The 16,319-nt window shown below is 41.0% G+C and overlaps 1 long non-coding RNA gene across 1 annotated transcript; it reads left to right on the top strand.

The window, feature by feature from the left end:
- Nucleotides 1–4,867: 4,867 nt before the first annotated feature.
- LOC307130838 lies at nt 4,868–6,553 on the top strand. Its single transcript, XR_013817095.1, has 3 exons — nt 4,868–4,951; nt 6,215–6,337; nt 6,431–6,553. It is a non-coding gene; the product is annotated as an uncharacterized lncRNA (long non-coding RNA).
- Nucleotides 6,554–16,319: the final 9,766 nt, after the last annotated feature.

Below are 16,319 nucleotides of genomic sequence, written 5' to 3'. Positions count from 1 at the left end.
TTGGTGAAAGTGATTTTGCATCCTCATCCTGACTACCTGCCTAAGGTTCCTTTTTCGACTGTATATCCTGTCACTCTTGAAACCTTCTGCCCTCCGCTGTTCGCAACGCTGGCTCAGGCTTCAATAGACTGTGTCCAGTCCGTGCTCTTCAGGCCTATGTCCACCACACTAGCCAGTGGCGTAAGTCAGAGCAATTGTTTGTTTGCCATGGGGACCGTAACAGATGTTCTGCTGCCACCAAACAAACGATGTCTCTTTGGGTCAGGAATGCTATTGCTCTTGCCTATAAGGCGCCGTGCGCCTATGACGTCACCGGCCGAGGCTATAAATACCTTCGCGTCAATTTCATTTGACGTGTTTCCACACTATTTTCAACAGCTGGCCATGTCAAAGACATTCCCATATGTATTAGCATGCAGCATCTCGTTCCACTTTATCAGGGAACAGGGTTACAGTCAAATAACCCCAAGTGTTTCGCGGGCTATGTAACATCAGAGTGCGTAACTTGGAGTACATCGAGTTACTACGAGTTCACGGGTCACGGGTTTGACTGCCGTTCCAGTCCACTTTCACTGGTAGAAGGTTGGAAAAACCTGGAACGCGGCATAAAACTCTGGATAGAATACGTGTTCTTTTAACAGAAAAGCTCTGATTATTGAAATCTGGCAACCGCAAGCATGAACGCTCGAATGCAAACTAACAACTTTGAATTAAATTGGTGCGGTATCCTGTTATAGATAAAAATCAACCATGCCTGTTGACAGTTATGTTCTGTGGGAAGGGTATGAATGCTCAAAATCCCCTGCACAGCCTGGAACATAACATTTATATCCATGATCTGCCATTTTCATTTGCATGTTCTTGCTTGCTTCTTCACAATACCTGCAGAACTTCTGATGATTCGGGGTTGTGCAGGTCCACGTTAACTGCCTGACCTTGAACATAGGCTGGTATAGGCAAATTTGTGGGGTGTAAATATTAATGATCCCGACTGTTACGTCACAGAACTCTGCTCCATGTACAGAACTCTTATTATTCAACTATGCCAAGGTAAATACAGTTTTACATTCTATGTCTATCTATGTATTAATGATACAAAGACCACTTATATATGCCAAAAGATCAAGGAAAATAAAATTTCTCATTTCTCATGACCCCTTTCAAACCTATTTTTTCATTGGCTTTTAATACATTGTGATGTTTTTATGCTTCATGTTTGTATTGTAAAGCACATTGATCAGCCTCACTGCTGTTTTTGCTTAAGAAATAAACTTAATTAGATTAGATTAACTTATCTTTTTACATTTTTCCCATCTATATGACCATAAAAATGACCATGAAACTGCGTACCACCAGTACTGCATCCTGTTTATATATGTATTTGTCAGTGCTTATGTGCAATTTTAAGTTTGACAGCCTTGTTTGAATTTTGGTTTTATGTAAAACATGGAAATAAGTTACATGGAAATAAATATAAGGAAATACCTGGTAATCCCCTTATGTTTCTCATGAACTGTTCTGCATGTTGACTCATTCATGTGATCATCTTCTCATGCAGTTGTGGTTTTGCTTCAAGTGTTTTCAAATGTAGGCATCTATTTTGTATTTAACATGACTGTAACACTTTCACATGGGTCCTAGCCTACACATTTCTTATAGCCAAAAGCAAACTAACGGTTATACGAACTCAATATGAAGCACTGCATGAAAACACTGAAATCCGGCACTATCCGGGCATGGTATACTCCTGTGTAATTTGATGTTTACCGGATGTATGTGGGAAAAAGCGGATCAGAGTAACACGGAACAGTATATTTCCAGAAAAACCCGGAAACCTCACGTATGCGGACGTATACAGGAATCCGTGAAATTTCACGGACATATACAGCTGAAACACTGCTGGGTGTGCCAGGACTGAAGACTGTTAGGTGTGAAGAAGACCTTTCATATGTTAATGACTGACACTTGTGCTGGCTGTTCTCAGAGGGAGGGGGGGCAGGGGAGCACTTCAGGATTGAGAATTATCTCTGGTCTACTGTAGGCTACAGCAAACAAGCTTTTTACACAGAAAAAAGAATTCTTAAGGCCCTGAAACACTAAACTGAACTAGCAATGACTAAAGCCGACTGTGGGGTTGGTTCACGTTGCCTGGGTCTGGGCCAAACCATCAGAATGGTGTGTCTGGGCCTTAAAACCCCTGCATGAAAAGAGTCTCTTAATCAAATATTTTTTATAAAAACAGTACAAAATAAAAACCCTGTCTGAACATATACGTTCACAAAAAAATCTGAATATGTAATGAAATAAACAAAGAAATGTAATGGAATTAACAAAGGATAATTAACCAAACATTTTAGACTATCCCCAAACAATTTTTGCAAAGTTTTACAAATTGTAGGCAATAATAGAATTAAATAAAGAGGAGATGAAATGTGGAAAATGAAAAAGTTTGTTTTAAAAACACCAAAAACTGATATGCTCAAAATAAAAATATGGAATAAAAAAGAGCAGGGATTCACTTGCTCAAGAAACACAGAAACACAAGCAGATCTTTCAGCTCTGCAACTGTTCACAAAAAGTGTCACTCCAAGATTCTTAACTTTAACACGCTGCAAAAGAGGGGCGTTTTGAGGTTTGAAATCCACCACTCACAATAGATGTAGGTGCAACCAATAAGGTTACCAATAAAAATAAGGCAACCAATAAAAATAATCCTAATTTTACAGAAAAAAACTTCAGTTTATTTACAGTATTTTCTTGTAATTTTGAATTATGTTTAAAACGATGTAAAATTACAAACAATATCTAAATAAACAACTTGACTGTTATTTTAAGGATTATATCATTAATGACAAACTACAGTAATTCTCATTTTTTTATACAGGAACATAACTGTATTATTTTTCTGTTTTCATAAATAACAAATTCATGCAAAATTACAAACAATATCTGTAAATTAACAACTGTAATACAATATTTAGCTCATTATATTAAAGATTTATGTTTATGTCCATACTAACAATTTAACATTATTCTTTGTCATTTTGAAGTAAATCTTATTCGTTTTATATTTACACTGTAAAAATAAAAACCTAAAAAAACAGCAGCTACAGCTGCAAAACAAAAACCGTAAAATTAAAGTCAAATATCTTAAGTCAAATAAAGTTAAAAAACTTCACAGAAATTTACATTAAACGTTTTAGAGAAAACACTATTAGTTTACAGATTTTTCCTTATTTAAATTAAGATATTTTAATTTAATTTTCTGTTTTACAGTGAAGGTGTATTTTTACATTCAATTCTGGATACAAATATAACAAAATATATAGCAAACTAAATATCAAACAATAATTGTTTTTAAAGAGTACAAATCTGCACTGCTCTCCAGGTTGAAACTTCTGCCCACACCACAAAACACCATTTGACCAATTAATTAAATATAACAGCAAATAAAAATAAATATACACATTTTCTAACTGTTGTTTAAAACAAGTTTTTTCTATATTTGCAAGGCTATTTGCTGTCTTTCCGTGTTCTTTTGAGCGTGATTGGTCAATCTGAACGTCATCCAGAAATCTGGCCAATGACAGTGCGCGCCTCCAGTTTGAATTATACACCCGTTGCCGTTGCCGTTGGAGTTGATCGTGGCTCGCGGGGACGCGACGCGATCGCGGCTTCTAATCTTCACGTCGGTCTATTAATGGCATTGCATGGACCATTTAAACCTGTTAAAATCTTATTTTGGACGAATTTTGATGGTGGGATGTCGACTGAGAACGAAAAAACATGAATACGAACAGACTAAGTTTCCAATGGCGGACAGCAGACGGCAGAAGGTAACGTAAATCCCTTTATATTTGTTCTACTGCTCATCAAGATATAACGTTAGTGCATTAAAGTCATATGCTAATCGTGATTAACTTACATATTCTGTTTCTGTGTTTTGTTGTGTTGTAATATTGTTAAGATAGGGCTGGGTGTTATGGCGATCTGATGATACTGACTATTGTTAGCGATTTTGCTGTAAACGTTAACATTACCTTTTTATATTGCGGAATGGGAATATAGCGTATATAACGCAGCACTGACTGTACTAAAACTTTTTGACATTTTGACAAGGAAACATGCATGAATGTAGAATAATGAACGGGACATGCATGTGTTAAAATAAGCCTCTCTCAGACAGCATGCGATTCCGAAATCAATTATCTTTCTGTAAAATGCACACAGTTATCTCAGTAAGCCTGTCATGTGAGGTATTCACTTGATTTAAACAGTCAGTTATGTCTTAAGTAAAGTCAAACAGTTCAAGTTAACTTGGGGAAACCCGGATGCGTGTCATTATGTGCATCCGTTCTTAAAGGGGCTGCAGCTTTGTCATCATTTTAATAAAACAAAAGAATAGAGAAGACCTTCTGCTTCTTTAAGAATCAAGTGATATTAATTAATTGAATATCATACAGTGAAGACTTTTAAAGCAGTATTATTCTGTAGCATTTTAATAAAATATCCATCAAAATAAATATATTGTGATATCGTTATTGTAAAATTTCTCATGTATGTATAATTATATGGTCATAATGCCCATCCCTACTGTCAGCTAGTTTTAAGATCAAGCTTGTCATGAAATGTAACAGAGCTTTGGAATGAGTAATCCGAAAACACTGTCATGTACACTTGTTCAACAGAGAGGACAGGAAAACACCATACTTGGACTCTGAAGAATTATAGGCAAACCAGGATTTTGGATCTACTGTGAAGTTTTTGTATGGGCCTGGTGAGTATGTTTTGCAAGTCCATGTCCGTAAGTTGATAATTAATATTAATGTTTTATCAAACAAATTAATATTCATTTGTGTGTGTGCATGTTTCTTCCCCCCTCATGATCCAGAAGTTTTGGATCCATGATCCTGAAGAACTTTTACAGATGTTGACCCTGAATGTGTAAAAGGTAATCTTAAAAATTATTTTAATGTTCTCTGTTTTTTTCTGTAATGTAGACGCATGCATTTTCTGTGAAGTTGCTTTGAAACAATATCAGGGTTTTTCCTACATTGAAAATTTTTTGCCGGCCGCCAAAACAAATTTTTGTCCCGCCAAAGCCTTATTTGTTGAGTTATTGTGATTTTATGAATGATGTAGAACAGATGACTGCTGCACTTGAGTTAACTGAGTGACAGAGAGAACGACCAGTGAGCTCATCCCGCTCGCACGCTCTCTGTCTTCAAAATAAGCATTCTTAGCTTTCTAATGTTTCACATATTACGTTAATCAAAATCAAAAGGTCGGAAGACCGAATCCATGTTGCACGTGGCGCTATCAGACGTCTTCCTTTAATTACCGCTGGGTGTGAAATGCGCTCAAAAAACATTGACTGATTCTCTGACCAGCTGCATAAAGCATACTTTAAATAAACAGGAAACAAATCCTATCCGGTTATGTAGTGTTTTCTGTGTGTTGACAAATCTTTCGCAATGTTCTAACAGACGGGATTCACACACAACGCGTCTGCTAATGTCCGATTTGCCACCTAATGACTCCTTTGAACTGAATCATTTTAACAACTGGTTAGAACTGAACTGTCCAACACTGAACTCACGAATTAGTTTAATCATTTACTCAGAACAACACCTGAAATGAGAACACAAGTGTGCTTACCCACTTTAGCAAGAGTGGATAGTAAGAATTAGTTTTAATTATCAACAGTCTTTCAGCTTATTTATGTTCATAATGTGTAGTAAAATAAATCGCCTAAAATCATTTAGTTTAGACTGGAGTGAAGTGAACCCAGAACAAAGTTGTTGTTAGCTAGCTGATTGTATATGGCAGAAAATTAGGCTATTTGTTCATTTTTTTAATATTGATATGATTACCAAAACAAACAATTATCAGTAAATAGTGTAAAAATGAGGGAAAAAAACAAACATCAAGGTATCAAAATAAGATAAGCAAAAGTTACAAACTTTCTTTGAATTTATTTCAAATTTATTGTCAGTTTTGTGCTTGCAGATCAAGTGGGTAGGGTATTTTTTTTTTAGTGTGTGTGTGTGTGTGTGGACGACCATGTCTGTCAGCCACCACCGAAGACCATTTTTGACCCAGGAAAAACCCTGAATATGTATTGTGAAAAGCGCTATACAAATACATTTTAATTGAATTGTTTTACTTGCTTTTATTGGCATTAACTATATATTATTAATGTATTATTTGGCAGGTCGCAAGATGTATTTTATTTTGTGAGACTTTGCTGAGGAAGTATTCTTTGGCTCAGTCTGAAAAGGCCCAGAAAAGAAACACTATGAAGAACATCACACAGAACCGTCAGAGAAAGAGACGGGTAAGTTAAGAAACCGGTTAAGCTTTTTCCCTCCAGAATGTTACTATACTCCTCTCTGAGTTTTAGTGGTTAATTTACTGTCATGTTTTGCAGTTGCTGGAAACCAGGTCCAGGGTTGCACAAACCAACACAGAACCTGTGGAAGACCGCAACTATAGACCTGATGAAGATGAAGATGATGCTGTTGTTGATGGAAGGCTTGGTTAGGCTAGCTACTACAAACCAGACTAGACTGACCCACACTACACATCACATCACCAGCCCATCACGGCAGTTTGAAAAAATGTTCAAAACTCAAACAACATTGTGTTAGAGTTGGTCACAATTATTTTATAATTATAATTTTAATATTCAATTGTTCCATTTTATATTTTCTTTATTCCTATGTTTATATACTTATACTTTTATTGGTTCCCATATATAGAACATTTACATATATTTTATATACACTTTTTAATTTATAGATTTCTTTGTCTCGTTTTATAATGTATACTTTGTATGTTTGTTCCTTTTTAGATGTCCATGTTGCTTTTGATCTCCATGTTTTGTATTGTTGTTCCTCTTACGTCGCCTTCCTTTAGAAACATTTTGTTCACTTATCTTTTCCCCCATTCATTTGAATGTATGTTTATAATGCTCTTTGTTCTTTTTATTTGGTTATATTGTTTACTTGGAATATTTATGTGTATTTTATATACACTTTTTTTTGTCTTATAAATTTATTGTTCTCATTTTATATTGTTTAATTTGTATATTTATTCTTTTCCTTTTTATGTTCACTGTGTATTTTATTCCTTTACATCTGTCTTTTAAATGCATTTTGTTAATTTTTTTTCCCTTTTTGTTTCTTTACCAATTCAATTTAACGTATATTTATGTTCTTTGGACTGTTTATATTTTTACATTTGTTCCTTTACATTTTCATCCCTTTTAAATACATTTAGTTCACTTGTTTTTGTTTCACCATTGTTTTAATGTTCGTTTATAATGCTGTTAAGAATGTTTTTTTTTTATATATACCTTTTTAATAAATATTTCAGACTTTCTCAAATTGTTTTGTGTGTATTTTTCTTTTGGGAGGGAGAGGGGATTATTTTATATATATATATATTATATATTAATTAGCAAAATCTGCATAGCTGGCCTATAACCAATCAAGTCCCTATGCTACAAAACCTAGCCCACCCTTAGCCTTAGAAGTAACCAATAAAGTCACTTGACTGGGTTTTCAATGCGTCCTGTCCTCCAATAGCAGTCTGGGTTTTGGGAGTGGTTTTAAAAAAAACAACCAATCCAGTTTGAGATGAAGGACCAATAGGGGGTGGAAGGCAAAGCTGTTTAGAGGTGTGAAAATGTCTCCTGGGAAAAACTTGATGGGATTATTTGCCATGGCAACAAATGGCTGTAGCATGGGAGTATACGGCCACAACATACATCCGATTTGGTACCATTTCGGATGAATACGGACATATACGGATCCATGGAATTTGACCTATCCGGCCAGTATACTCCTGGATTCTTCCGAATTTCAGCAGTGTATACAGGAGTATCCTGGTCCGGATACACCTTTTTTCATGCAGTGAAGATTACTTCAGTCTTTTTTTTTTTCTTTTTTTTTTTTTTATAAACCACAGTAGAACACACACATAGTACAACAACAACAAAAAACTATCACATCTCCGTCACAAACATGTTTTAATAAGTAAAAATGTTAATGTAATGTATATAGACTTTTTAAATCAATCATAATAAATTGTACCTAAGCAGGGAAAATTAAAATGTTATTAAATAGCACTTATTTTTAATCAATTAGTTAAGCAAATTTATTTATAAATCAACACACAAATAAAATAAAAATGTATATCGCACAAGGCAGTTTTTATAGCCTATCAAGTTTTTAATAACAGAATTATGTTAAATAGTGCTTATTTAATCAATTGGTTTATCAAAGTTATCCAATAATCAACACTCAAATGTTTAACAAAAATTTTTATCTCACATAAGGCAGTTTTTATATCAAGTTTTTTGTAATAAGCGCTATTTTTCAGTAAATATTTCTATTTACTCAATTAGTTTATCAAATTAATTAATAATTAACAAATAAAAATTTTTATCACACAAGGCACTTTCCCTTTCGAGGGAACTCCCACTGCATCGGTAACGACGAATTTGGGGACACTCCCTAAGCAACAGCGCGTCTGAAGTATGAATGAAATCAGGCCAATCCTGATTGGTGTTGCGTCATGACGTAACTATGACGGCGTACCCGGAAGGTACATATAGGGCAGCCCAGGCATAGTAATGGCAGTTATCGCTCTTCAGCATAGCGCTCTGTGTGAAATCTGTCTGTCTATTTATTGTTGTTTGTCAAAAAGTGAAAGTGTGTGTGAAATGGCGACTGGAAAGTGAGAGAGTTTAAGCAGTGTGTGCATCCGTGTCCCCGTTACATGTCGGGCTCGGATGCACACCTGCTGTGTGTGCAGTGTCTGGGTGTTCAGCATACTCGGGCGGCTCTCGAGGGAGCTGACGCTCAGGGTGCTCCGCTCTCGGCTGGCCGTGTTCAGTGAGACCAGCCAGCCTCGTGAGCCCTGTGGATCGGTCCCGCATCCGCCGAGGCGGTGCGGCGAGGCTGGTCATGGGGCTCACGGATGGACTGTCAGCGGGACTTGGGACTGCTGAGGCATCTTCCCAGTCTTTGTCTGACAGTTCAGATGTTCTCCTTCCCCGTGTGGAAGCCCGCGCTGCGGCTTCTTCCCCCGGGGCGGAGGACCCGATGCTTCAGCGGTCTGATTCTGAGGAATTAGACGCGCTCAGCATCGAGGCAGTCAAAGTCATGAAGCACTCCTTATATATGCAATTAAAGTGAACACACGCGATCGGTGTGCATGAGATACTGGATGGCTGCATTTAAATCTGAGGATTTAAATGAAATATGAGCTGACTCTGAGGAGTTAGATATTCAGCCTGTCATTCAGACCATGTTTCACCGTATTGTTTGAAACTGTTTGGCTTTTTTTCTCGAGGGATGAAAGCCAATTGTATTATGACGGCTTGAACCACGTTGCTGAGGCAACGCGGGGTTTATGAGTCCATATAATACAAATAAACAGTTCGTCTGATGATTACGGCCACATTTAATTCTGAGGAATTAAATTAAATATAATCTGACTTTGAGGAGTTAGATATTCAGCCTATCATTCAGACTTTGTTTCACCTTATTGTGGCTGCATTTAATTCTGAGGAATTAAATTAAAATATTATCTGACTTTGAGGAGTTAGATGTATTTTAATGCAGCCTGTCATTCAGTTCAGTTGGCACGGGGTTGGTGATTATGATGGCATTTAATTCCAAGGAATTGAGTGTCGTGTTATCCGACTTTGATAAATTGGATACTTTAATTCTGTCACCCAAGCGTGTTTAACTTGTGAACTGGATATTCATCTAAGATGGAGCCCTCCTGAAGTGATGTCGTTCTCGCCGCCTTGTGGCCTGCGGGACACATCAGGTTTAGGCAAGGGCTAATCGCAGTGTCCGTCCCTTAGATGAGGCCCCTGCTGGCCAGCCCCCTCTCCCGGGTAGGAGCGACCGAGGTCGTTTTCCCCCAGGAGCTCTCGGGAAATCAGTGCTGTGTTCCCGCCGTCAAAGACGCTTCGGGCCTCACTGATTTCCCGCGCACGCATGCCGCCGTCGTCGCCTCCAGTAGGACTTGCGACTGGGCAGCGAACGTGTGCGCCAACCGAAAAACGTTCTCGACTGCTCCCTGCCGGTTAGCCGCTTCAGGGGGTCGGGAATGAGTTTCGGTTGACACCCGAGGCCAGCCTCGAGAGGCTGGTTCCCTTAGTAGATTATCTCGGCGCATGGTCATGCCTTCCGAGTGTGTCTACGTGGGTCCTGCAGACTGTAGAGCTGGGTTACAGGCTTCAGTTCGGTTCTCCTCCCCCGAAGTTCAACGGGGTGGTCCGGACTGTGGTCGGCCCAGGGCAGGTTCGGGTTATGGAACAAGAAGTACAGCCCTGTTAGCCAAGGAGGCCATAGAACGGGTCCCTCTGGCAGACAGGAAGTCCGGATTCTAATGCCGGTACTTCATAGTTCCTAAAAGGGATGGCGAGTTGTGTCCAACTTTAGACCTGAGGTACTTGAATCGTTCTCTGAGGAGATTCAGATTCAAGATGCTTAGCAATTCCTCCATTGTGATTCAGATCCAGTCTGAGGACTGGTCTGTCACGATGGGTCTGAAGAGGACGCATACTTCCCTGTATCCATCCTTCTGTGTCACAGGAAGTTCCTGAGGTTCGCTTTGGGGGCAAAGCGTACCAATATCGGGTTCTTCCAGGCGGCCTAGCCCTTTGAGACTCTACACGCAGTAGCGTGTTGACGCCTTCTCAGAGAACTGTGTTCCTGGGAGTCGTATGGGATTCTCTACGTTGGGGGCACAATTGTCTCCCGCACGTATCGAGTCCATACGGGCGGTGGTCTCTAGAAGGAAGCTAGGCCACAGCATCACTGTGAAGCAGTTTAAGGACTGCTGGGGCTCATTGCGGCTTTGTCCAACAGAATATCTCTTGGCCTGCTGCATGAGATCCTTACAGTGATGGCTGGGAATCAAGGGGTTTTCCTCGAGGGGAAAACCATTCTGTATGATCAGGGTAACGCGCAGATGCCTTCGTTCCCTAGTCATATGGAAGAACCTTGGTTTCTGTCCCAAGGGCCAGTGTTAGGAGCGTCCTGTTGCCGGGATTCCGTTTCAACAGACGCCTCCCTCACTGGCTGGGACGTGGTCATGGCAGCCGCTTGCGAGAGGTCTGTGGGAGACCCGGCATTTCTCCTGGCACATCTATTGCCTGGAAATGCTGGCGGTCTACAAAGCTCTGAGGAGCTTTTTCCCGGACCTCCGCGGCCACCATGTCCTGATACGGAAGTAAACCAGGTGGCTTTCCTTGAGGGGAAATCTATTCTGTATGATCAGGGTAACGCGCAGTGGCCTTCGTTCCCTAGTCATATGGAAGTAGCCTTGGTTTCTGTCCCAGGTGCCAGTGTTGGGAGCGTCCTGTTGCCGGGAATCCGTTTCAACAGACGCCTCCCTCACTGGCTGGGACGGGGTCATGGTGGCCGCCTTGCGAGAGGTCTGTGGGAGACCCGGCATTTCTCCTGGCACATCTTTTGCCTGGAAATGCTGGCGGTCTACAAAGCTCTGAAGAGCTTTTTCCCGGACCTCCGCGGCCACCATGCCCTATACGAAGTAAACCAGGTGGCTTTCCTTAAGGGGAAATCCATTCTGTATGATCAGGGTAACGCGCAGTGGCCTTCGTTCCCTAGTCATATGGAAGAAACCTTGGTTTCTGTCCCAGGTGCCAGTGTTGGGAGCGTCCTGTTGCCGGAAAATCCGTTTCAACAGACGCCTCCCTCACTGGTTGGGGCACGGCATCAGGGGGTTGAGGTCGCGCCCTCTATGCAGACTGGCGCATCACATCCTCCTGTGGTCCCAAGGGAAACTGTTGTCCATCAGGGCAATGTATGTCCCGGGGGTCCAAAATCAGGGAGCAGACATCCTGTCGAGGCAGGGGCTGAGGCCCGGGGAATGGCGACTCCACCCGGAGGTGGTGGAGGCCATGTGCGAGAGATTTGGCCCAGTGGAAGTGGATTTATTTGCGTCTCGAGAGACGACCCACTTTCCACTGTGGTTTTCTCTCACGCATCCGGCCCCTCTGGGGCTGGATGCCATGGTGCAGACATGGCCGAGGCTACGTCTGTATGCATTTCCCCTGATCGCTCTGCTCCCGGGAGTCCTGGAGCGGGTCCGTCGACAAGGCGCCAACCTGCTTCTGGTGGCGCCACGTTGGCCGACTCGGGTTTGGTTCTCGGACATCATATCTCTGCTGGCAGGTCAACCCTGGGAGATTCCTCTGAGGAGGGATCTCCTGTCTCAGGCAGGGGGCACGATATTTCACCCCCGGCCCGAGTTATGGAACCTTTGGGTCTGGCCCCTGAGGGGGCCAGATACCTAGAGGCTGGCCTGCCGGCCGATGTGATCGAGACCTTACTCAGTTCCAGGGCTCCATCTACAAGGAGACTGTACAGCCTCAAGTGGAATGTGTTTTCCACTTGGTGTAGAGAGCGTGAGGTGGACCCAGTTAACTGCCCAGTGGCTTCAGTGCTGGAGTTCCTCCAAGATCGTTTCTCTGCAGGGCTTACCCCGTCCACACTCAAGGTGTACGTGGCTGCCATTGGGGCTTTCCACACACCGTTGGGTGATGGGCCTTTGAGTAGGCACCATTTGGTTGTACGGTTCCTCCGTGGGGCTCGGAGGATGAGGCCTGCGGCTCGGTCCAGAGTCCCAACCTGGGACCTGGCAGTGGTTCTCGAGGGATTGGCTGAGGCCCCCTTCGAGCCACTAGAGTCAGCAGACCCAAAGAGCTTGACCCTTAAGATGGCCTTTCTCTTAGCCATCACTTCTCTGAGGAGGGTGGGGGACCTTCAGGCCTTGGCGCTTACGCCGACTTGCCTGGAGTTTGCCCCTGGCGAAGTGAAGGCCATCTTACACCCTAGGGCCGGTTATGTGCCCAAGGTGCCATCAAACGTGGTCAGGCCTTTGGTTCTTCAGGCATTTCATCCTCCGCCTCACGTGACGGCGGAAGAAGGGAGGCTTCACCTGCTCTGCCCGGTCAGAGCCCTTAAATTATATGTGGAGAAGTCTGCGCAGTGGAGGAAGCTGAGCAGCTATTAGTGTGTTTTGGTTCATCTAAGAAGGGGCTGCCTGCGTCAACCCAGACTATTAGTAACTGGATTGTCCAGGCAATAGCCACGGCCTATCAGGTGCACAACCTGCCTTCACCTATGGCCGTGAGGGCACATTCCACCAGGGGCATGGCCTCTTCGGTGGCCCTCCTTTCTGGGGTCCCCTTGCAGGACATTTGCGAGGCGGCCGGATGGGCTACTCCACACACCTTTATTAGGTTTTATAGTCTGCACCTCCCTGCGACGCCCGGTGCTAGGGTACTCCAGTCCTAGCTGTGCCCGGTTTCCGGCTTCACACTAGGACTGGTGCTACCATCGGTGTGGCCTAGTGGGTACTCGTTCCCCAAATTCGTCGTTACCGATGCAGTGGGAGTTCCCTCGAAAGGGAACGGCTCGGGTTATGTATATAACCCTTGTTCCCTGAGAAAGGGAACGAGCACTGCATCTCGTCGCCACACCTCGGCAGGCCTGGAGCGCATGCTTCATCGCGATAACTGCCATTACTATGCCTGGGCTGCCCTATATGTACCTTCCGGGTACGCCGTCATAGTTACGTCATGACGCAACACCAATCAGGATTGGCCTGATTTCATTCATACTTCAGACGCGCTGTTGCTTAGGGAGTGTCCCCAAATTCGTCGTTACCGATGCAGTGCTCGTTCCCTTTCTCAGGGAACAAGGGTTATATACATAACCCGAGCCTTTTAAATCAAGTTTTTTATTAAAGAATTATGTTTCTACTTTTGGTAAAATATAACCATTTAAATGATGGCTGCTTTTGTTTTTTGTTATTCAAACATACAGGCTATTAAATAACGAAGACATCATAGAGTTTTGATTAAAACATTTTTTTAGCTAACTAACAAGATATGGACATATTAGAAATAGTTTTAGAAATAGTTTTATTGACGTCTTTTGGATGAAACACTGATTGAATTTCAGTCGTCATAATGTTGCGCCGTATTAAAGAGCACCAAAACTAAACACAAAACAGCATAACACTAAAGAAAAGTGCTCCCTTAAAATCTTGTAATAACTAAAATGTTGAAAATTGCTTAACTTATTTAATAGTTAATGCAAAACTATATGTTGTCAACTTATTAATCATATATATGTTTACAGTAAAAAGATTTTGAGATTTAAGAATACATATTTATTTTACTTAGGCTTATTTGTGTATACATTTTTGATGCATCACAGTTAAACCATACAATATGTACCTTGGACAGCTACTGTACCTGTCCAGCCTCCACAAGATCCACATACAAATTTAAAGAAAGATCTGATTTGCCACAGCGGGCATAACAATATAATATTCAAGTTGTTTAAATATAGATCTGTAATTCTGCATGTTAAACAGTTCCTGCATATAGGCTCTAGGGGCAGTGGGTGAGGAGATATGATGTGAGGCAGTGATGGAGGGAATGCTAACAATAATAAAATTGATGTGTTCAAAGTGATCCACAACTCTAGTTGTCTTTTCTAAATAATACAAACAACACAGCATATCTGTTCTTGAGATGCATGGCCTGGCTGGCATAACTTTACAAAAAAAGCCGGAGACGCCTGGGCTTTGAATTGAAAAGTAAAATTATTTCCTCATTGTCCAAAGAGTCTGCAAGTTCACGTTCCATTGATAATAGTGAAAGGTTGTTGTGCCTGACTGTGGACATCGACGACCTTACACGTGACTTTAGTTGTTGCTCAGCGAAAAAAGTCTCTCAACAGTGCATGTAGTCATTGGTAAAGTCACCATTACTCTCAGCAATGCGTTTATGTTAGGAGAACATTTCCATGGGGCAGCTGTCTACACTCTTAAAAATAAAGGTTCTTAAATGGTTCTTTGGCGGGGTGTATGGTTCCATGAAGAACCTTTAATATCCAAAGAACCTTTCCATTGCACAAAAGGTTCTTTGTAGCGCAGAAAGGTTCTTTAGACTATAAAATAGTTAGAAAAAATGGTTCTTTTAAGAACCTTTCACAAAACGGTTCTTCAGGGAACCAAAAATGGTTCTTCTGTGGCATCACTGTGAAAACCCCTTTTTGGTTCTTCATGGCACCTTTATTTTTAAGGGTGTAGCACTTCCACGAGCGTAGGGTATCTCTGTTGTTCTGTTTGCATTTTTCGATTGAAATGTTGAATAAAGACTGGGAATTCTGCATCCTCAACAGCTAGTCCATAGGTTCCAGTAGTTCTCTCCCAAATACTGTGGATCCTGGCTGGCAGGCAGCTGATGTTTTCATGATGCTATACACTGAAAAAAATGATTCGTTGAATTTACTAAAAAAAATTATCGTAAGTGGTTGCACGCAATTGATTTTATCTCAATTTAAACAAACATATTAAGTTGAACTTAATCAATTTTATTTAGTTACCTTAATATAAAAACAATTAGTAATTCCAGCCCAATTTAATCATGTTACTTATACTTAACACATTTAGTTGAACTTAATACATTTTATTTAGTTACCTTAGTATAAAAAAATTATTCCACCCCTATTTAATCGTTACTACTTAAATTTTTTATTTTACTTTATTTTTATTGTTTATTCTACCAGCTCATCTACATGAATAAGCCATAAATGGCTTTCAAATGCACACAGAAAACACTTTAATTTTGTAAATGTATCTTTAATGATTGCAAATGTAGCAAACTTGTTTATGAACAGTCAGTTACAACAACAGTAATTAACAGTCAGTTACATCCTTTCTTGTTAAAACTGTATGTTAACAATTGGCCACACAAGTAACCAGACACAATTTATTAGAACGCAATTGCTAACAAATGGCTGACGTTTATAACATTGGCCATAATAACAGTCCATTTCTACAAACACACTTTTGATCTGCTGATTTGATCTGCTCAAGAATCATTACTCCATCAACAACAATTACATTACTGTTTTCTCTCCTGCCCTCCGGCAGGCGTTTCAGGATCCACCGGACCAGGACCAGCAGACTTAAGAACAGTTTTTTCCCCAGAGCTGTCTCCTTACTGAACTCAAACCCCCGCTGATCCACTCCCCTCATATACTGATAACTCTCCTACCTCACATCCACCTTCACTTTGTTACTTGCACTACCGACTCTTTATTACAGTAACAACTGTTTACTTATTCATTTTGCACTACCACACCGTAACTGGATTATGCTCATTTGCACTGCCGACTGTTATTTACAGTACCTACTGTTTACATTTGTATTTTGCACCGTACTTCTAACTGTAATATGCAATCACTTCCACT

The sequence above is a fragment of the Gobio gobio genome (genome assembly GCF_949357685.1).
Source record: "Gobio gobio genome assembly, chromosome: 8".
In the NCBI taxonomy this organism is placed as follows: Eukaryota; Metazoa; Chordata; class Actinopteri; order Cypriniformes; family Gobionidae; genus Gobio; species Gobio gobio.
The sequence above is the reverse complement of the archived record's forward strand: the minus strand, read 5'-3'. Positions and strand labels throughout refer to the sequence as shown.